Source organism: Schistocerca americana, chromosome 4, assembly GCF_021461395.2.
Source record: "Schistocerca americana isolate TAMUIC-IGC-003095 chromosome 4, iqSchAmer2.1, whole genome shotgun sequence".
NCBI lineage: Eukaryota > Metazoa > Arthropoda > Insecta > Orthoptera > Acrididae > Schistocerca > Schistocerca americana.
This window is the reverse complement of record NC_060122.1, coordinates 208,418,939-208,443,146: the sequence shown is the minus strand read 5'-3', so window position 1 is coordinate 208,443,146 and position 24,208 is coordinate 208,418,939. Positions and strand designations below refer to the sequence as shown.

Sequence of the window (24,208 nt, the reverse complement as noted above, 5' to 3'; positions counted from 1 at the left end):
CGACTTCTATTCAGGAGAGGTACCATTTGTCTTAGGCTGTCGTACTACGTTATTCTTTCGATGCTCTCTGGATACAACGTTTAAGACCTTTCTCAGGTCTTGTGAAAACAGATTGCAACGGTTGTGGAATGAATGAAATGATACAAGAACTTTGTCGATGGCGGTCGGCACAGCCTACCTTCTCATGAAACAGTTAGTTTTTAAACAAACTAACGCAGAGCTTCCTGACGAAAGCTTATTTAGCCCTGCAGGAATGACCGTAAACTGAGGAGGCGGGGACAGTGTGAGTTTTGCTGTTGACCTAAGGTTGCCAAGAAGATCGCCGTATGCACTGATTTTTCCACTGCAATATATGTTCCACATGGTTTTTTCGTATTTACTGTTCCTGGAGCAAATGCCTCATTGCACTGCGAGTAGGGATAAAACTAACTGATCTAGTTAACAGCATTTTTTGGAATTTGAGGGGAGGGGGTGAAGGGTCAAAGTTCCATTTATTAGTAACACTTGTAGCGTGCCCTGATGCGTCTTTCGTATTGTGGTCGCAAGTGGAAAGTCAACGCGCATAACGCCGTCTGTTTTCTGCGCGAAGGGAAAGCGCTCAACTTGTGTTAATGTGGACTGACAGAAACTGTTTCCATATCACTTTCAGCCTGTGATAAGCCATTGTGGGGGTCCTCCACAGCCTTCTATCTACCTCTATACATTATGCGTTACCTAAAACTTTTGTAAAAGAGGACAAAAATAAATTCACTACATTATCCATTACATGAAGTCAAATGTCTTAATTGTGCAAGGTTGCATTTACCCGCGTCCACAGTCAGCCCTGTTTAATTTCTGTTTCCTAGCTATATTATGATTTTTGCTTGATTGATTCGAAGTTGGAATAGGATCATGTACACTATAATGCACGAATTCATAGTGCACAGAAACAAGACCATTCTTTAGAAAGAGAAAGTATTACCGAGGACACAAAATTATATGGATGTTCCCAGAGGAATTAAGTTATATTTAATTAGCATTTTTGAGTGTTCATATATACTCAGTGGTTCTTTTATTTATAATAAATAAACAATTAAATTTTTATGACATATGGTACACAGTTCAGCAGTTAATACTCCTTAAAAAATTGAATTTTATGTACCCTTGAACTAGCCTTAATACTCTGCAAACTAGCACTTGCGAAAATTAAAGACTTTGGAGCATGAGCCCGTAACACTACGCACGAGATGGTAGGATCCATTGAATGTTGCCTTCGTTGATTTCCAATTACATGTTCACTTGCTTGCTTAGTCTGAGAGCACTCGAAGTTCAATCACGTTAACTGGATAAGTGGACAGGTTAAATGGGGTCAACATAGCCCTCAACTAGGGCAATTTACTATATGACAGGAACAATGATTTTCCTTCAGCAAACTTGCTAACGTATTGAAACACCCACTCAAACAAGCGTATATTTAGATAATTAGCTCACAAAATTAGTCCAGAAACTTGTTCCAAACATACTTAGCTTTGAGTCGGGCCATATTCTGCTGGACACGGTGGTATGCTGAGCACTTATTGCTGTTCGTCTATGACAATTCTCTATTCAGCGAGAACAGGCGCATTAGTCCATAAAAAGGCGATTTATTCTTAATGTATTAACCATAATACGCTACACATTTTTGTTAATATCTATATTGTGGGAACTCCCATCCACACAAAAAATCAGTTGACTGAATATCCTCATAAACGCCTATCTATATATGTGTTTCAGTAAAAAAAAGTAGCAAATGCCGTCTCAGTGATGTATTTTTAGTCTACTGAGGACTAAAAGCATAAATTAAGGCAATTATGTTTACAACACGTACGTAAAACAGAAAAGACATTGCAAAATAAAGATAAATTAATCTGTCAGGAAAATAAGCCCTTAAGTTAAAGGAACTATTCCACAATACTATAACGTCAACAATCGTCCGGTGCAGAAGTACGAGGGCGTTCAATTAGTAATGTAACTAATTTTTTTCTGAAAACAAACTGGTTTCTCACGTTTCCAATGCACCATATTATTTCCCGCACTTTGGGTTACAAAACCCTATTTTTGAATATCGTCTCCCTCCAATGTGATGACCTTACGTCACCTTAATGGGAGGGCCTGTGTGACTGCATGATACCACCGTACCGAGTGGGGTAGCGCAGTGGTTAGCACAATGAACTCGCTTTCGGGAGGACGACAGTTCAAACTCGCGTTCGGGCATCCTGATTTTGCTTTTCCATGTTTTCCCTAAATCTCTTGATGCAAATGGTGGAACGGTTTCTTCAAAAGGGCACGGCCGCTTTCCTTCTCCATCCTTCTCTAATCTGGGTTTGTGCTCCGCATCTAAAGACATACTTGTCAACAAGTCGTCATCCTACTCCTCCTCAATTGGTCAACGCCTGAGCTAACGTCTTGCTGCATCAGTAACCTCCCCCTCTCCCACGTACTGTTTTCCGCGGAGTGTATCATTCATTAGATCAAACAGATGGAAGTTGGAAGGCGCGAGATCCTGGCTGTAGGGTGGATGAGGAAGGTCGAATGAAGTTTTTCGAGCTATTTGCGGGTGCACTACCAAGACATACGTCCAGTTGTGCAGCGAGGTGTTTGGAGTCCGTCAATCACCTCGAATGAGATTGTCCGCACTTTCAAAAATGGCAGGAGTCACAGCTGTGTGCGGTCGGCCGGCACACGGAAGATCATTTCACCAATGAAACACGAGCAGTGGTGTACATACTACTAAACCAATGTGGCACCAGGCTAGAAAGGAGGCACCGTTTTGCGTTTTATTCAGAAAGATTATCAGACTTGCAAAGTGCTTTAGGTTGGAACCAGGTACACAGACACCAAGATCCGGCCATCCTGATTTAGGTTTTCCGTTATTTCCCTATATCGCTCCGGGCAAATGCCGGGATGGTTCCTTTCAAAGGGCACGGCCGACTTCCTTCCCCATCCTTCCCTAATTCGATGAGACCGATGACCTCGCTGTCTGGACTCCTTCCCCAAAACCAACCAACCAACCACAGTCACCAAGAATCGCCCACCAGACTAACTGGGACTTTTATTTGTATATCCATCCTTGTAAATGGAGATTATTTAGGAAAATGAAACATCTACACCCGTCCTTATGATGTCACTTATTGTATGGGTACCAGTTTCAGTGCTTCAGTGCATCTTCTAGCCTTAGCTGACGCTGTAAGGTTTATGACACCATCCGTACACACAATGCATTAATGGCCAACATCTACAGCTCTAGTCTGCTTAAACCAGTCGTGGATGTTGGCTATTTATGCATAGTGTATATGGATGGTGTTATAAACCTTATTGCATCAGCAAAGGCCTTACGTTTGTGCACTGAAGCACCGAAATTGGTAACCATACAATAAATGACGTCATAAGGACGGGCGTAGGTGTTTCATTTTCTTACGTAACTGGGACTTTTCCTCGAACATGTTGCTAAACCATTGATCCTTGGCCGGCTGTCGTGGCCGAGCGGTTCTAGGCGCTACAGTCTGGAACCGCGCGACCACTACTTCGCAGGTTCGAATCCTGCCTCGGGCATGGATGTGTGTGATGTCCTTAGGTTAGTTAGGTTTAAGTAGTTCTAGGGGACTGATGACCTCAGAAGTTAAGTCCCATAGTGCTCAGAGCCATTTTGAACCATTGATGCTTGCTCCGTTGAATACCTGTGAGTCACGCTGTACATTTTTATGGAGCGACTGGTACGCCGCTGAGCATGCAAAGAAACCTCTGGAAGAAGACGATCCACCGTCTCATGGATGATGTGCAACCAAGAGATTCCCACGATGTTTCTAGTCGAGGCAGATGCCGCAGTAGATGAATATCTTCAGGTACATTCATATTCAGAGAAAACAGAACACCTTGGACTTTCATATACACACGACATGTACATTAGACTGTTCTGCAGAAATGATTAGCACTTCAGTCACCTCAGTTCAGCGTGTGTCCTGTTGTCTGGTAGCCGCAGTGTCCACCATGGGCCGTGATAACTTATTCAGTGCGTGATGGCATCGACCTGTGTAAGGCGCGAATTGCGTCCATGCTGCATTCACCTAGTTCCAAAGCTCATCTGTGGTCACTGCGCTGCACCCTTCGTATCCCGCACATTTCCGATTGGTAACAAGTCTGGTGATCTGGCGGGAGAGTGCAAAATCTGACATCTTGTGAAACCAAGAAGGCTCGTATTCGTACAGTATCATGTGATGGTGCATTGTCTTGCTAAAATGCTCTCTGGGGTGTTGTGCAGAAATGATCGTGCTATTGGTCGCAGCATGTCATTCACGTAGGTCACACCGGACATCAATCATCAGTGATTTGGGAGGTACGCAGTAGCACCCCGTACCATAGCGCCTTGAGCTAGCGCTATATATCTTGTGCGATAGCAGTCACTGTGATGCCATTCTCCCGTCTGTGGCGAAACGAAATGCGGCCATTTTCAAACAAACAAAACCTGGAGTCGTCCGAAAGCACTATCTGATGCCATTCCTGTCCACGGTGACATCATTCCATACACCATTGCCGTCTTGCATGTTTCTCACATTCGTCAAAGGTAGGCGGAGAAGTGGACGACGCGCAGGTAACCCATGCCGTAATAGAGACGGACTGTCACCCCTGACATTGTGCGACGTGTTACACAGTTCCACTGTTGTGCCGGAGCCAAGGAGGACGCGGAACTGCACTGCACTGCCGTTGGAATGAAGTGTAGGTCTTCTCGGAGGATGATTTGGGTGGTGCGACCTGACCCATCTCGTCGTGCTCCAAGGCCTTCCGTGAACCATTCTGCACTCAACCGTTGCACTCACGAATCCCTTCGTCCCACACGACGAGCAGTTTTGCGGCTGAATGCATTACATTCTCTCACGCCAATAATGCGCCATTTTACAAACTCACTAATTTGACAATATAGTTCAAGCATGCATCTGCGAGGCATCCTGCTCGTCTGCTCAAGGCACACTGATCCATTAGCTTTGGTTTATAGCAACAATGAGAGAAGCAGGCACATTTTAGCGGAGGTAATGTTGCGCCACGATATCGTTGTTGACCTTTAACCCGCGGCCCGACAGGATTCAAATCCTAATCATTTCTGCAAAACATACTAATGTACGGGTCCTATGAATATGAACGTCCTATCTCTAGTATTTCAACGTGTTCATGTTTTTTTCTGAGCATGAGTGTATTTAAGGCAAGAATAGAAATAGGATGTGACAGCAGGCGAGTTAATTTTCCTCCTTCCTCGAATCTTCTCCCTAGTGGAATTTAATTTCCGTCTGTCTTGGTGTCTTATGAAACATTGAAACGTCCCCTTTCAACAATTATACATGACTGTGCTAAAACTGACACACAATATTTTGTTAGCGCAACGCAATCTGACTTTCAAAATTCCCTACAAAAGAATGGCCCTGACTAACATTAAACTATACCTTTCACAAATCACTTACCTCACAAAAATCTTCGCTGCTCAAGCTACTGCAATACAGCGAGCGCCAATACTGCCAGCTAAATAAAAGATTCAAACTATGGAAGGCACTAACTACTGATAGGGATAGTTAGCAAATGAAAGATATTAATAGAGAACAAACAATGTATTTACCTTGATATCATCATATATAAATATAGCAGTTCATGACAAATTACAAAACTCCGCCATCTCTCTCCCCACATCCACCACTGCTGGCGGCTCACCTCCAACTGCGCAACGCTACGCGCTGTTCACAGCCAGCTGCCTAACACTACAATGGCGAGTATTACAACAATGCAAAGCAGACACAGACTGCCCACAGCACAGCCAGTGATTTTCATACAGAAGTGGCGTTACCAATAAAAAAACCTAAACAGCCTACTTACATAGCCCCCATGCTCCCCACAAAAAATTTTTACAAATTGGATTGGGCAGTGGCCAATACAGATTTGAAAAAAATTTTTCATAATTACAATAACAAAGAAATCAAATGCACACACTTATTGATACAACGTTGGTCAAAAGCTAAAATTTTGTCACAGTCCATAAAGACAGTCCTGATCATTCATTACGGTAAAATATAGTGTTTTTCTCAAAGTCTGAGCAGTAGAAGAAAATGCACACGGAAGTAGTGGATTTCCATGCAGTCTTGAAGAAGTAGTGTTGTCCTTCCAACGGAAAGACAGTGCTGACTCTCGACATGCAGACAAGTATTGGGTCACAACAGAGCAAATCCACAGCAGAGTCATTCGACAGTTTGAAGAAGATTGGTAGGTAGGTCATCACAGAGCAGACCCACTGTAGTCCTGGTAGAGAGTATGGTATTGGTGGGCCACCAGAGGTGCAGACCCACTGTAGTCCTTGTAGAAATGGCCAGCAGCCATCTGTTGCGACTGTGCAGGTGCACAATCACCATCGAAGAGTCTTGCAGAGAATATAGCAAGTCCATAAACCACCACTTGTGCACTCACAAAGTGTTTGGAATTGTCCTTAGAACCAGCAATGCTGTTATCCAGTCCCTTGCTGAATTATTAACACACGTGCAAACACTATCAGTCCCTACTTCTCACATATTGTCCATATACTATGACCAACAGAAACGTGTGCAGTGAAATGTAACTAACAAGTTAATAATATCATGAACTGGTGACAATTACAATTTTATAACATAAGAATACAATAACAAAGGTACAAAACACATCATTAAAAACATAATAATACAGATAACGTTTGTAGTAATAGGGGCTTTACAAAAGAATAGAAATAAACATATACATCAGTGTTACAGGAATTATGACATAAGTAAATACATAAAAGATCAGAATAACTTTTGAAACATCAACTTTACACATGAGCATTAAAACAAAACAGAATTAATAATGTCTAACATCTTTACAAAGTAAATAACATATTATTAACGCAAATTATATTTGAGGATAACAGTATTCCTCATCATAGTTCATGTAGCTGAGTATGAGAAAAATTCTACAACAAAAGTCTGATGAGGTAAACATATAAAGACAGGAAGAACATATATACACAAGGGTACCCAAACACATAGTGGGATAACACAAAAGGAAAGGACTGGGTTTGTTTTCAGTGTAACATTTGGTACTGCAGTCCATCCCAAAACTTCATTCCATAGATCTTTCGTCTTATTTCAACCTTTGTTTCCACCAAAAAAATTCTATCTAAGCATGCTTTCTGTATTTATATGTTCACACATTTCTTACCTCAACATTTATTTCCGAGAAAATCCTACCTAAACCTGTTTTCTGTACTTTTTTTTCGTATAACTTCTGAATGCATTTCTTCCAATTCATCGCAACTCATTCTCTTAGAGGCTACCCCCTCTTAAGCTAACTTAAATCTACTGAGCTCAGATGCTAAACTAAGGGACGAGGCAATGCAGCAGCACATAAAACAATTAATATAAATGGAAAATCGCAAAGCAAGCTACAGTAAATCTAAATTACCAAGCAATTCACCATTACAACTAGTATGAGCCAATGTACAGTAGCAAGAAAAATAAGTCAGTAGTAAAATTAGCTTAACAGAGTAACACAATTTAAAATTCAGTAGCACTATGCCTGGCAAACAGCAGCAGCAAATATAAAAAATATAAAAAATATAAAACTTATATCTATACATGACAAAGCTCAAGCAGAAAAAATGTTACAGTAAAACAACAATGCAGATAAGGGAAATGTATATTCACATCTTAATGTCTATGTAATTAAAGTGGTGCACCACAACAACTTATTGTAAAAGAAATATTACCATGTACTTGAAAAGAAAATTATGTGTTACTGTTACTAGTTCCTTCTTATTGTTCTTTCCTTTCCAAGCGCTCCTTTTTTTGAAGAACGTGGATCACAAAATTGTTATTTAATAGATCTGTTGACAGAAAGTGTTCACATTAGCAAATGCATTTAATTTTATTTTATGAAACCAATGCTGCAACACAGCTGGAAAACAGATGTCAAATGAAATAAGCAATTACGCAAACCAAAGCATAAAACATCATTCAATAGCTATGTGGCATTTCGTAAGTCAGTAGCTCTCAACTCTTGTAGAAAGACACTTGTCATAATCAGGTGTGCAGATGTACGAATGTTTCCCATCAATTCATAAGCATTGCAGTAATTAGCACAAAGTATGAGTAATCATATGTTTTCAGGTAATGAGCGTGTAATATTTGCGATGCTTTCTACAAAGGAATGTCAATAGCAAGGTTAATGGAAGTAATGAGGGTGTCGCATTTGCAATATTTTCTCTAAAGGAATGTCAATGGCGAGGATAAAGGCATGCCTTTTTTCTTTTTTTTTTTCTACCTGTGCTTCCGGAAAGGCACACCCTAATGGCTTGTTCTCCAGGTGTTTGACACAGCTGCGTGCCCACAACGCATTACGTGCAGGTGGTCACTTAACTTTCTTACGGAAATATTTACGACACCAGTTTCCGCTACAGTGACAGTCTCACATAAAAATATTTCACAGGTCAAGAATTAGCGTTGCAAATCTGTAGAAAGAAAATCCTATAAATATAAGTGTCCAAATAAAATATTCGTCAGCATTGTGATACAGTCACGCATTTACGCACATTTCATAACTCTTAAAGTACGATTCTTGGTTTCCAACAACCTTTTCCACAAATCAGAGTCCCTAAACACTACTCATTATTCCTTACCTCATTATACATATACATATTCGTCGACACTTCTTCAATATTTCATCATGAGAAATACGTAGCATAATAAACATTCCTCAACAACATAATACACATCGTCGTCGTAATAATAACATCATAACACCTCAGTCAAATCTCAAAATCGCCGTAGCTTCCTCCAATAATTAAAAAAATTCTCTGCTCATGTCAAAAGTGTCATCTGCCTCAAACGTACTTTAAAAATCATGAATCCATACCAAATACATCATTCAAAGCTCTCATAGTATCACAATGGTTCCGAAAAAATATGAAGAGTTCACACAGTACAGACAAAATACAATTTCGTAAGTGTGAAGTTATCCAACGGTGTAATTACGTAAACATCTGTCACTGACGTAATAAAAAAGTTTGTCTCTCTCAGTTAAATGATCAGATAGCTGTGTAATTTGTGTTAGAGAAATATGGTACCGATGTGTAAAGTTGTATAAGCAAATACCATATTAGCTAGGGCTCCTTGTGCTTGCCAAACACATGGTACACAAAGTAGGCGTGTACCCCCCTGAGGATTAATGTAATTATACCCTCAGGTGTTACAGATTACACCAATGGAATGAAATATATCACGGAAAACTTCGTATCATTGTACTTCAAATATCTAAAAAAATAAATTTTTAAAGTACAAAATTAATCACTCAAATGCGTGTCCTGTAGCGCTAAATGCGCGCCTTGTTCCAACATAATCTCTGTGGAAGTGTCGTAGTTATCGTCCTCCGAAAGCTAAGTTCTGCAGAAGTCAATGTACTTACCTCATGATAAACAAAAGTGAAATGCTTTATGTATAGATATCGTAGTTATTGCGCTTATTGCCATGATGAAGAAAGTACTGTACAGTAACGTATTGTTATGCCACGAAAAAGGCTGTCTCATTGTTGCTATACCACAAAAGTTACTATTAAAACATGTTTTTCTTCCCAGAAGAATTCAGAAAACTGTGCAGATATAAAACAGATACACCGCAAAAGCAACAAGGTAAATTGTGTCACACATTAGTAGCGTTGTGATATAGTCATGTAGCTGTCAAATAAACTAACCACTGTGTCACCTGGTATCTCTCAGAAAGCACCTTGAATCCATAATGTATTTTCAAATAAACCAAAATGTTGCATTAAAATCTCATTAGCAGTACTGGTAAATGTTCTAAGTATGTGAGCCTTATAGTCGTTACGTAATCGTGCAACAAACAAGCAAGAATGTACACACACAATAACACTGTGACGTCTGTTCACTACAACAATGCATTCGTCATTTCTGTTTAAATAAGTTCTCTTGGTTCTTGATTGGATATTTCACTTCAAACATTGTTACATGTTAACAGATTCTAAATCTGACAAAGCATATTAGTAATGTGAAGCGAAAAATTTTATGACAAAGACTAAGTTAAAAACCAGATTATCTTTCAATAAACGGTTTTACATGTGAAATGTGGTGTAAACCTTTACTTTTCCTAGTACGCAGAGTTTCAACTTGAATGCAATTATCATGCGGTATTCGTCCGTAAAGAATACTGGAATTTTGCTCAAGGTTAGCGTCAATGTTATTTTTCTCTGAGCCAGCCGGCGCACGCGGGTGCCTGCGGTGCGAGTCATTGTCTGCTACCTCTTTGTTGGCGCGCGCCGTTATTGGTATTAGGAGACCTAACTTCTACAAATTCACCTCCTCGAGAGGGCCCTGCTCTGTTTGAATCCCGCCAGTTCTGATGCAATTCAGGTCTGTCGTTACGATCACATCGTCTGTCGTCATGTCGGTAGTTCCTGGAGTTTCTTTCTTGTCGGTTAAGTGGTGGAGAATTTCTCCCTGAGTCGTAACTGCGCGCTGAACTGTTGCGTCTGAAGTTATTCTGTCTCCCTTGATAATAATTATTTTGGTTCCCATATTGTCTGTTTCTCTGATTGTCTCTGTGATAGTCACTACCGCGGAGAGGTGATCTTTCCCTGTAATTATTACTACTCTGCCAACGGTTGTCGTACGGGTGGTGTCTATTTTGGTCACGATTTGCGTTGTAAGAATAGACCAGTCGTGTCCGGTTATTGTTTCTGTCGTCACGGAATTGTGACGGATGTGACCTGTAATTGTTGTGTCCTTGTTTTCGCGTTCCGCGATTATCAGTGTCAATTTCTAGTTCTTGTAACAGTCCCTGAAAAGCTTCAATGTCGTCTTTGCAACGTCCTGCTAAAATAATATGCCGTAAATGTTCAGGTAATTTGATTAAGCAAATGCGGATGAGTTCTGAGGGGCTGTATGGGTTTGACAGGTACTGATTCTTGTGCAACATGTCTTCAAAATATTTCACAAGACTGGAGAATTCAGATTGTTCGATATGTTTCATCATTATGATACCATGTTTTACGCGGTCTTGTGTGGCTTGAGACCAATATGCTGAGAGGAAGGCATGGTAAAACTCTCCTTCACTGTGGCAATCGTGAATTACCGATCGCATTCTTACAGCTGGTTCATTCTCCAAGTAGCCACACATAAATTCTAATCTGTGTTCTAACGACCAGTTGGGAGGAAAACAATGCGAGAATTGATGGAGCCATGCTTGTGGATGAATGTCGTTGCCAGAATTCTTAAATGTTTTGAATTTACATGTAGTAATGAACAGCTTATAGTCAAAATCATCATGTCGGCGAGTCGCATATCGGTCATTGTTAGGTCGTGTCGGCCGTTCCATCTCAAAATTCGGTGCACATTGCCAATTTCTTTCATAACTTCCGAAATGCCCTGTGTTATTATTTTGTGGCTGTTCCGTATTTCTGTGTCCCTCTTCCCGTATTGGGGCGCGAGTATCCTCTGAAATACGTAATTCTTGTACTATTTGTGCCAACTGATCTTGCACTTCCCGGATTTCTCTTTTGTACTGTGTATCGATTTGATTTTAATTTTGTTTGAATTTTCTAATTTCTACATACTCTTCAGCGTCAGTGAAGGCTACAGGTGTTGTGTTATTCAGATCATCATCTACCTTTGTAGATAAGTTAGTGAACTGATCTGAAAGTTCGGCTACTTTATCCGATAGTGAAATTATTTCCTCTGTATGTTTTTCTGAACCAAGTTTCAGAGTATCTATTGTGTCCTTTAAGTTTTCCTGAGTTTTTGCAAGTTGCGTAACCGAATCGGTAGATGCAACTGAGTCAATTTTAGCTTGCAGGGTGTCGTGATTTTCATGAACAATAGTTTGCAGTTCTTTTATGGCTGCTTCGTGATTCTGTAATGCATTTTCATGACGCGAAAAAATAGGTTGGAAATGCTCACAAATTTGTGTTTTTACGTCATTACAGACTTTTTGACATTTCGATTCGATTTTATGTAACTCAGTAGTTAAATCTTCACGTGTTTGTTCAAGCGTGGTGTCTAACTTTTGAAGATTTTGTTCCATTGCGTCTAACTGTTGCTGTGTTTGTCTCTGGTATTGTTCCATTGTGTCTAACTTTTGAAGATTTTGTTCCATTATGTCTAACTTTTGAAGCTTTTGCTGTGTTTGTCTCTGATTTTGTTCCATTGTGTCTAACTTTTGAAGCTTTTGTCCCATTTCTTGCATTAATTGTAATAACAATGCACTGGTGTCTGAAACATGTTCGTCAGTGCTTTTCGGCAGTGAATTTACACCGGCAACATTCACATTTTGACAAGCGGAAAATGTGTCTTGACTCATTTGAGAAAACGGTGAGGACGCAAAACCTGAATCTACAGTATTTGCAAAATTGTGTCCTGTCATTTCGGATTCCTGAGGCGAGCTGTTGCCGACCGATCGATCGATAATGCTTCCCTCTTCACTAATTGTTTCACTGTCCACGCCATTGTTTGCCGCCCGCTCCATTTCCCTATGCACAGTTACCAAATTACTACTTTGAACATTAGTAAATTCATTACTCGGCGGCGCCGATAAGCTACGCTCGTCGTCACTATTATTTCTCAGTTTAGTTTGGAGCCTAGTGTTACGTTTTTCACACGCCATAATTGTCACAATATTTCACACGATAACACAGAAAAGCACAATTTGAAGTGCAAAAATAGGAGAACACATTAACATAGCACTGAAAATAATATCTAGTTAATTGCAAGCGTAGCTGCGAAATACTTGGTGCAAATCTACATGCATGCCACAACTGTTTTACTGTACAACAATGAAAGGCTACAACTACAAAGGAGATTCTCTCTACAATTACGCGCTAGCAATAAACAAAAGCTACACTAAATACACAAACTACAAGAAAAAATCAGAAGATTCCAGTGAGGTATCCTAGGCTAAGGGTCGACATATGAAACGTCCCCTTTCAACAATTATACATGACTGTGCTAAAACTGACACACAATATTTTGTTAGCGCAACGCAATCTGACTTTCAAAATTCCCTACAAAAGAATGGCCCTGACTAACATTAAACTATACCTTTCACAAATCACTTACCTCACAAAAATCTTCGCTGCTCAAGCTACTGCAAGACAGCGAGCGCCAATACTGCCAGCTAAATAAAAGATTCAAACTATGGAAGGCACTAACTACTGATAGGGATAGTTAGCAAATGAAAGATATTAATAGAGAACAAACAATGTATTTACCTTGATATCATCATATATAAATATAGCAGTTCATGACAAATTACAAAACTCCGCCATCTCTCTCCCCACATCCACCACTGCTGGCGGCTCACCTCCAACTGCGCAACGCTACGCGCTGTTCACAGCCAGCTGCCTAACACTACAATGGCGAGTATTACAACAATGCAAAGCAGACACAGACTGCCCACAGCACAGCCAGTGATTTTCATACAGAGGTGGCGTTACCAATAAAAAAACCTAAACAGCCTACTTACAACATTCCATCCTTGCCTTTTGATTTAATACAAAAACCTTTACCTTTTGGTGTGGTCTCTGCTCAATTATTTTACTGTAGCTGATTTTACTAGTTCACTTGGAGTTTTTGAATTTTATTGAATGCTACTAAAACGCTACAGGTATTGTAGATGCACCTAATGCTGTTGTATAATCACCTTCCAGTAACATTAGTAAATGTCTCACAGAACAATACTTTCCATTAAGTACGAAACCATCATATACCGTTTCAGGTGCCTTTCATATTACTTGCTCAACTCTAATATGAAATGAACCCTTGAAGTGTGCAGTTTTTGGGTTGCAAAAATAAATATCACCGACGCTACCGTGGGTCACACAGGAAACAGATTAGTTCGAAGCCAGGTGAGTCCCAGTAACCTACAAAATAAAAAGGTATGCTCACGAACATTGCTATCCCCACGCGTTTTCAGTGCCACCATGACTCCCCAACCTCAGTGCTGAGTGCTTAAAGCACTCAGCACCGACTCGTAACCACCGCACTCCAGGAAATGGAGATTGTTGTAGACACAAACTTGTATGCCCAATGTTTGCATGCTTTTGACCAATGTGCAGTCCGAAACATCTCGTAGTTCGTAGATCAATTAACGTGTGGACATATGGGTATTTAGAAGCATAGACAACCTATTAGCGGACGAGGTGGAAAAACTGCGCACATTCAGAAGACGGAGAAATGGCCTGTCGAATTTACTCAAGACATTAATCTTGTCTCTTTCTGTGCTTTCCACAAGCAGGTCGGTTTCACCACTGTCAGATATCCTTACGCACCTTTGTGCCCATTACACATGCTTGTGTAAGAGCGCAGACCACAGTTGTATACCAATAAGAGAATAGTTTGGAGACTTTTCAAGATTAAATTATGGGTGAACTTTGAGTATTTCAGCTGCTTCCTACTGTATAGATATTGGTCTAACTGAGGTGTCGTACATAGCTGCACTCGTTAGAAATATGAGGACATTACTGTAAATTATGTCAATGCGTGGTGTCTGTTCTTTCGGACAAATTTGGAAGTACAGACACCATGCACTCATATAATGAGTCGCCTTCGATGGGCTAGGAATGCAACACCTTCACTATGAATGCACTATCACGTTCGACCTCCTGCAGGAATCTCAAAGTAGTGAACATGAAGGAAATGGATGGGGAATGTAGATACGTGGCGCTAGATGAGAATGTCGGTTGTCCGAGGAGCGTACCTTTAAAATCCGTGCGTTTGCAATAAACACTGTGTCCGAGTGGCGCAGTAGTTAAGCAACTGAATAAAACAGTCTGTATTAGGCAGTGGCGCGGCACGGACGTGTTGTCCCAGTCGCTGGCGCACATGAAAGGGGAAGTGTTTACACCGCTGAAACTCGCGCGTCTTGTTGTCTGACTGGATCGACATGATACACGATTTTAGAAAGATTACATTCCAATTTACACTTGTCAACGAGTACGTCAGACCCAAGGATTACGAAATAGAGCGTTTCTTGAGGGAAGAAGTTTGTTTACCTGCTACAGACCTATCGGGATACACCTATCCATTGTAAGCAGTTCAATGTACGTCAAGATGACCGATGAAGCTGTCTGTGAAAGAACTCTCGCCGCTGCTCAGAGAGGATTTAAATTCTGACACTCTGATGGCCATATCAGCGATGTAACAGCAGCTCCTTCCAGCTTGGGTGTGAGGGTCATTTGGCTCTTTGAATTGCCGTTTGAGGTACCAGAATCGATGGTTATTGAATCGCTGCGACCATATGGAACGGTGCTTAGCCATACACCTGAACGCTGGGGGGTTTTGCCACCTATCCCGTGCTAAACGGCGCCCGACAGGTGCGAATCGTCCTTAACAAAAATATCCCTTCATTTCTATATGTCGGAGGTTGTCGAGCTTTGTGACTCACGATGGCCAGCCACCCACATGTTCCTGCTGTGGTGGAGAAGGACATATCCGCTCGGAGTGCATAGAGCGCCGCATCATACAATTACCAATGGAGAAGCGTCACAACGAGAAGTTCCCACGCAACTGCTGACGATGTACGTGTTGGTGGCCCGCAGGGAGGTGTTGCCGAGTTCGGAGCGCGACACGGTCGTGTTGATGCAAGAGCAGACCGAGGTAGGGGAGCATGGAGGTGACACGGAGAATGCCCCTACACCCACCTCACGGGAGATGAGCGAGGAACCTTCCGCAACCTCACATGTAGCACGCAACGTGAGAGTGGAGGTCGAGACAGTGGCGGCAGTAACGGACAAACGAACGATAGACGGACACAGTGAGCTGTCGCCTACGGCGGCAGAAGGCAGGGGGCGCAAAGAACGATCGCCGAAGCGTCGCAAAAAGCGTTGTCATACTTCGGGTGACACGTCCTCCCCTAGCCTAGGTGACATGGAAACTATTCGAGCTGAAGGAACGTCTGACACGGAACACGTGCCTTTAGAAGACGCTGAAGAATTTCCTTCAGGTAGTGCCTTTCAGACTGTCCCTCTTCATTGACACCGTCTGATCCGGTACTGCCAACAGGGGAGTCAGGGTCTATGTCCCTGCAGCCACATCGAAATGCACGGGAGGGCGTTTCTGGGATTGATGACCACTACGACTGGACAGAACCAGTAAAAGAGATACAGGAATTGGCACCCGCACTTGATGACGACCCACTTAAAGGATACACACCACAGAACGAAAACAAGGGAGGTCAGGCCGTCGGCGGGTACCCCTCTGAGCACTTATAGTGGACTAAAGCCTTTGGAGTTCACAATGACATGACACGAGCATGACAACGACAACTGAGCAAGCGTGTATGGTGGGAACAGTGAACATTAACACCACACGATCGCTTGCAAAGATGCAACTTTTCCGGGACATGATTTACGCCACAGACGTGGATATTCTGCTGGTGCTGGAATCCTGTAATGCTGACTTTCCCGACGTGCGTGGCTATAACACTTACCTATCGCCGACTCCAGAAGGAGTCGTGGCACAGCAGTCTGGGAAGGATTCCAGGTGTGTGACTTCGATAACCTCCCTTCGGCTTGGGCTTTGGCGGTGACTGTGAACGCCATTCGTACTGTCTACATCTATGCACCCTCCAGAACTGACAATCTACGGGCACGTGCGCAATTCTACTCGGAAGAGATTGCGCCCCTGTTCCATGGGAGATATGACCGCATCTTGATAGGAGGGCATTTTAAATGTGTTCACATACCGAAGGATCAAGCCCCTAATACGCATTGCACAGGATCAGCCGAGACATGATACTAATGGGCACGTGGGAAAAGATCCATGGGCAGCGAGATGGTTGCACATGTTCTAATAGCCACTCGGCGAACAGGCTGGCTCGGATTTACCTTTCTGACGGATTAAGAGATCACGTGTTGGTTACTGAGCGTTGTCCCACAGCTTTCACGTGTCACCTTGCGTATTTGCAGGGTGTTACAAAAACGTACGGCCAAACTTTCAGGAAACATTCCTCACACACAAATAAAGAAAAGATGTTATGTGGACATGTTTCCGGAATCGCTTAATTTCCATGTTAGAGCTCATTTTAGTTTCGTCAGTATGTACTGTACTTCCTCGATTCACCGCCAGTTGGCCCAATTGAAGGAAGGTAATGTTGACTTCGGTGCTCGTGTTGACATGCGACTCATTGCTCTACAGTACTAGCATCAAGCACATCAGTACGTAGCATCAACAGGTTAGTGTTCATCACGAACGTGGTTTTGCAGTCAGTGCATTGTTTACAAATGCGGAGTTGGCAGATGCCCATTTGATGTATGGATTAGCACGGGGCAATAGCCGTGGCGCGATACGTTTGTATCGAGACAGATTTCCAAAACGAAGGTGTCCCGACAGGAAGACGTTCGAAGCAATTGATCGGCGTCTTAGGAGCACGGAACCTTCCAGCCTATGACTCCCGACTGGGCAAGACCTAGAACGACGAGGACACCTGCAATGGACGAGGCAATTCTTCGTGCAGTTGACGATAACCCTAATGTCAGCGTCAGAGAAGTTGCTGCTGTACAAGGTAACGTTGACCACGTCACTGTATGGAGAGCGCTACGGGAGAACCAGTTGTTTCCGTATCATGTACAGCGTGTGCAGGCACTATCAGCTGCTGATTGGCCTCCACGGGTACACTTCTGCGAATGGTTCATCCAACAATGTGTCAATCCTCATTTCAGTGCAAATGTTCTCCATACGTATGAGGCTTCATTCCAACGTGATCAAATTGTAAATTTTCACTATCAACATGTGTGGGCTGACGAGAATCCGCACGCAATTGTGCAATCACGTCATCAACACAGATTTTCTGTGAGCGTTTGGGCAGGCACTGTTGGTGATGTCTTGATTGGGCCCCATGTTCTTCCACCTACGCTCAATGGAGCACGTTATCATGATTTAATACGGGATACTCTACCTGTGCTCCTAGAACATGTGCCTTTACAAGTACGACACAACATGTGGTTCATGCACGATGGAGCTCCTGCACATTTCAGTCGAAGTGTTTGTACGCTTCTCAACAACATATTCGGTGACCGATGGATTGAGGCCGGCCGAAGTGGCCGTGCGTTTAAAGGAGCTGCAGTCTGGAACCGGAAGACCGCTACGGTCGCAGGTTCGAATCCTGCCTCGGGCATGAATGTTTGTGATGTCCTTAGGTTAGTTAGGTTTAACTAGTTCTAAGTTCTAGGGGACTAATGACCTCAGCAGTTGAGTCCCATAGTGCTCAGAGCCATTTTTGAACCGATGGATTGGTAGAGGCGGACCAATTCCATGGCCTCCACGCTCTCCTAACCTCAACCCTCTTGACTTTCATTTATTGGGGCATTTGAAAGCTCTTGTCTACGCAACCCCGGTACCAAATGTAGAGACTCTTCGTGCTCGTATTGTGGACGGCTGTGATACAATACGCCATTCTCCAGGGCTGCATCAGCGCATCAGGGATTCCATGCGACGGAGGGTGGATGCATGTATCCTCGCTAACGGAGAACATTTTGAACATTTCCTGTAACAAAGTGTTAGAAGTCACGCTGGTACGTCCTGTTGCTGTGTGTTTCCGTTCCATGATTAACGTGATTTGAAGAGAAGTAATAAAATGAGCTCTAACATGGAAAGTAAGCGTTTCCGGACACATGTCCACATAACATATTTTCTTTCTTTGTGTGTGAGGAATGTTTCCTGAAAGTTTGGCCGTACCTTTTTGTAACACCCTGTATACACGTTAATCCTTCCATGGCAGTGGCTCTGGCGGACCTGTAGTTTGTGGAAACTCAGTTGATCCTTATTGGTGGGTCGCAAATGTCGTCAGCGGATCGAAGAAACATGGCAGACATGCACTCGTCGTTTGCTGATGCACCGTACGGTTCTTTCATGCTGACTGCAATGTGCAAAACCGGCGATAGGAAGAGCTCTCATGACGTATAGCAAGGAAAAAGCGAGATGGCTCAGGAGATACAATTGATTATTACTATGTGTGCTTCGTGATCTGTCCTCCAGGGTACCATCGTCCGAGTGTCAATCGGAAGTCCATAGCATTGAGGAGTGCATTTTGTCGATCAGGAGACTTCGATTGGAGGGATTTTCGATCCGTGTTCGGTGCTTGGACAACGTCGATGGAGAACGTATCCGCATGCATCATGTGTCCAAGGAAAATGCTCGTAATCCTCTATCCTTGATCACAGTGCTCCATGGTGGATATGATCGGCCTTGACGTCACAACAGGACATTTCTGCTGGGTTTCTGGAGCAACACTGCCTCCTTTTGACTGGGACGCCAACGGACAATCGGATAGGAGAAGAAATTTTGCGACAGATGCAAAACAGAGGTGGATGGTCCGGATACACAGGCGTTATTGGAACCCCTTACGGAAGATAACATACGGAGGGCACTCACAAACGTTTCGGTATATATGAATCCCCTGGTCCAGATGGGTTGACAGTCAAGTTTTATAGTGAATTTGCGGATTTATTGATGTCCCAATGGGTGTAATGAATTATTGAGCCCTGACACGGACGTCCCGTCGCAATTTACGAGGGGACTGTTTATACCAATACCGAAATCGGAAGTCAGCACCCCTCAATTTCGATCGCTCACGATGCTCAATACTGACTATAATATCTTTGCGCGAATGTTGGCGGCAAGGCTCAAGACTCTAATATCGAAGACACCGCCACAAGACAAGGCCTGTCTACGGGTTAGGAGCCGCATCAATTCTATCGGAGGCGAGTACCGTGACACACTTCCCTGACGGAAGCTTATCGCTTGCGAGCGGCGTTCATATCAGTGGATTGTGATCGTACCTTTGACAGGATCAACCATGATTTCTTTGACTCCACATTGCGACGCGTGGCGATACCTCAGCGTTTTATTGCCATCATCATGAGCCTCCTTCGCGGAGCTGCTTCGACGGTGACAGTCAATCGCAGGGAGATAGGGACGATTCCTGTTTGCAGCTCAGTTAGACATATATGTCCCTTGCCGGTGGTGCTGTTTGCGATAGCGCTCGAGCCATTTATTCAGACTATTAAACGTACTCTTACAGGCGTCCTACTCCGTGGGACTTTCTTCACGTGCCGATCATATGCCGACGACTTGATGATACTCGTCTGGTCAGGGAACGAAGTACGTTAGGTGGTTTCCCTTCTTACTATGGCGGGTAGCTGGGTCAGCATCAATAAAACCAAAATTAGCACATCGGACGGGGCCTGGACGCTCTGGATAGCCCGTTTACGACGGTGGACATTTTGCGATATTTAAGAGTATTGTTCACCCGACCCCTACGGCAATCAGCGGCGGCGAGCAACCGAAGTCTGCTCCAGCACGTCCGACTGCACATACGCAACAATTCCCTCCTCACCCATGATCTGTTCCAAAGGGTGGAATACACTAATGTTCGTCTGGCCTCGCGAATGCCGCGCCTGACACAGGTACTGCCAATGCCACATGGTATTGCTGACAGGTTAATGGCGGCCTCTGGATACTATGTCAGCCAAGGAATGTTGTTTAAGATCAAATATGAGACTTTTAGTCTCCCATGCCATTCTGGAGGATCTACTCTCACGAATGCGCGGAACAAGGCTCTAGCTCTATACCTGTGAGCGACGCTACGGACATGGAACCAACGGCAACACGCCATGACGTCGGTGATCCTCGACGTGCTTCTTCCACTGTCCTTTGCACCGCCAATGGTGATAGACACAATATCGCCTTCTTTTTCTCACGTCGCGTGATTTTGTGCTGATTTCTGTTATGTTCAGTTACAGATATCTTCTACAACAATCCCCACTACCAGGTGAGGTATATCGGTAGTTGAGGCGTTATCATGGCGTCAGTTTTGTCGAACTTAAGTACACAACGAGGACTTTGAGACAGATTTGGCAAGCTGTCCATACGCCTCTCCTCACCACGGCAGTGAAATCGTCTTGGTATAATTAATCAACCGCAGAACAGTCACCCGCCGACGATTGTCCGGTAGAATCCCCTCTCTGCCTTATACGTGACATGCAGGACACCGACGAACATTCTCTGCATTGCGGTGAGGCAAAGGATGTTTGGTACCTGACGTAACGCATCGTGGCACTCTTCCGACGCACCGACGACTCCACGATCACGACGGACGCTTTATTTTTTCCGGACGCTGTAATTTTCCCTTTTGTATCCCTCCTGGAAGGCGGCGCGCGGGTCTGCTCCTGAAACTGAAATGTTGGCCGAATGAAATCTTAGACACGTAGTAAATAGAGCGAAGTCTCTATATGAAGCGAAGCTGAACCGAAGTATCCCGGCCGTCTGCTCTTGATCAAATGGCTGAATCTGGAGCGGAGCTCGTAGAGCTCAACAGCGCCGGCTAGAGGGCGCTGTCGTCGGTGTCTGTCGTAGTGCCAGCTTAAGAACTTGCACCTACCCCGCGGCATTGTAGCTATCGATACCACATTCCCCTCAAAGAAAACGTCGTCAATCCTCTGGATTGGAGGACACGCATCGCACTACGTACTCTCGCGGACCGTGATATCGGACATGGAATGTTGGCATTATCTACAATAGTATGTCAATCCTAGCGAAGTGACGAGGATGTCACTTCGGCCATATATTTCTTTAGTTTCTTTTTCACATGTAATTTTTTTACTGGACATTAAAATTGAAAAAACTAAGAACCACGTAAATGTACGATGTTTCCTTCCCGCTGCCTCTCCCTTATCCTGTCAGGGGACGAGGACACCGTGGCCAGGCTTCCAAGCACGACCCCTGCCCACTCTGCCCCCTTATCTATACCTTTCTCTAAAAAAAAAAAAAAAAAAAAAAAAAAAAAAAAAAAAAAAAAAAAAAAAAAGGTTCGTCTCTGTCCGGAAAGAAAGGTCGGTAGACAAAAAAAGAAAAAAAATATAAGGAAAAGGTCCCGGGTTCGAATCCCGGTCTAGCACACGTTCTCATTCGGCGCCGCAGACTCTGCATCAAGTCTCAATGCTGCTGGCGTCCTAAGTAACTTTCCTTTTCTTTCTTCTCCCTCTACCTTCAATTTGCATAACTACTACTCTCCTCCGGCCATGGCCTACACGTAAATCGAACTTTGCGCAGAATCGGATGTCTATTTCACATGAAACTTCCCCAGAATATTTATCCTCATAACCAGTAACACTGTCCGACTTAAAAGCACCAATGCGTATCAATTATCTGGAATTCTCAAGTGCAGAATTTCACACACCCGTTGCAGAACTATTCTCTAGCAGCACGTCACTTTGCTGTGTTGCTAATGATTACTCTGGTGCCTTCTTTACTATCATATATTGTGCACTTTGCAAGCACTCATTTATGTGGGGGATATTAATCCTTTATTATTACAAAATCACATGAATTTGAGGAAGAGAGCGGCTACTAGTCACTTCTCTTCAGCTGAAATATAACATATACAGAAGTGTCTGTAAAGGCTTCGTTTTCTAAGAAAAAAAGTGGAAAATAGTTCTGATTTTAAAACAAACTTGTGTAACGATACAGCACACAGTGACAATTATTCTGTGAAAATCTGTATCTAATATTCGCGTATACACTTCTTAAAAGGTCAGCGTGGGTGTAATCTGTAGTATTATGAACAATGAATAGATTTCTCAGCTGGCAAGATAAGCAAAAACATTTATTCATATACACTGGTGTTCAAAATTAAAGCAACAAACAAAAATTTTGCAAGGTTGCTTTCATTTTGCCACAAAACAGTATAAACCGGTGATAGTAAAGTAGAAACAACGTAAAGAATACAGAACGTAATCATAATGGTAGACAAAAATGTTCTTTGTTTTTTCCAACTTAACGGATTTTCAAACATGTTGTGACAACTGGTCATTGTGCTCAGTACGGGGTGTGACCGCCTCTGGCACCAATACAGGCCTGACAACGACGGAAAATTTTGTGTTTGATGTCATCAATCTCATTCTGAGGCAGTAACGCTTATTCTTCCTGTAGAGTTGTTCACAAGCCTTGGAGAGTGGTTGCTGGAGTCTGACGTGAAGCAAGCCGTCTCTCTAGTGCATCCTAGAAATGCTCTATTTGATTCAAATCGGGAGAGGGAACAGCCCACGCCACGCGTGCAGTATCTAAGGTTAACAAAAACATCAACCACCCGGTCTCTATGAGGTCGACCATATACGAATTCCGGGCCTACAGCAACTAGCAACAACCGTGCATGGCATCCCGACAGCACCTCACGGTACCTGACAACTGTTAAATCTTGCTGATTCACCCGTGCAGTTTCATGAAGAGGTGTTCGAGTGGTCAACATAATCCCTGTGACCACATCATTAGGGTCCCTCCTCGATATGGATCTATTTCCACAATTTTTGGGTGCCGAAATCGTGTTTCACGTGCCCTCCAGATGCGAATACTTCAAGAATCGCTCCCAGACCAAATCAGGACTCATCCGTGAAAATACCATTGGTCCACTGTTCGCCCGTTCAGGTGACATGTTGGTGGTTCGACTCTAGACGGCCGGCTGGGGTGACCGTGCGGTTCTAGGCGCTACAGTCTGGAACCGCGCGGCCGCTACGGTCGCAGGTTCAAATCCTGCCTCGGGCATGGATGTGTGTGATGACCTTAGGTTAGTTAGGTTTAAGTAGTTCTGAGTTCTAGGGGACTGATGACCACAGAAGTTGAGTCCCATGGTGCTCAGAGCCATTTTTTTGACTTCAGACGTTCCCTTCTATGAAGGCACGCCAGAGGAAAACAGGCAGCATGTGTCCAACGATAAAGGCCACTCTGCTGAAGCCTTCTGTACACTGTTTGCCTCGATACAACACGTCCTGTGGCCGCTACGAAGTCAGATGCCACTTTCAGTGCAGTACTAAGGCTGTAAGGTCGTGCCCTTACAGCCAAATAACGGTGAGCTCTTTCTGATGTCACACGTGGTGGGCCTTTTCCTTGTATCCAGCATACAGTTTCGGTCTCTATAAACCGTCTCCTCGTTCGAGAAATAACAGAAAGTTTTACATTAAGGATCGGGCCCCATCAGTTTGCGGCTCTCCTGTTTCCATTATGCCTATGGCCTCCAGAGCCGAGGGTCTGTTGGTGTCTTCTCTCTGGCTGTGTAAACAGCGACTGTGGATGTGAGACTATCCTGCAAATACCTCCCCACTTGATAGGTGTCAAGACGTCACTTTGGCGTGCTTGTCCACTGGTCGGAAT

At 43.4% G+C, this 24,208-nt stretch overlaps 1 protein-coding gene across 1 annotated transcript in view; it reads left to right on the top strand.

The window, feature by feature from the left end:
- Positions 1–24,208, top strand: part of LOC124613042 (glutamate receptor 1-like) — a 1,340,173-nt gene that overhangs the window by 374,816 nt on the left and 941,149 nt on the right. The window lies entirely within an intron of this gene.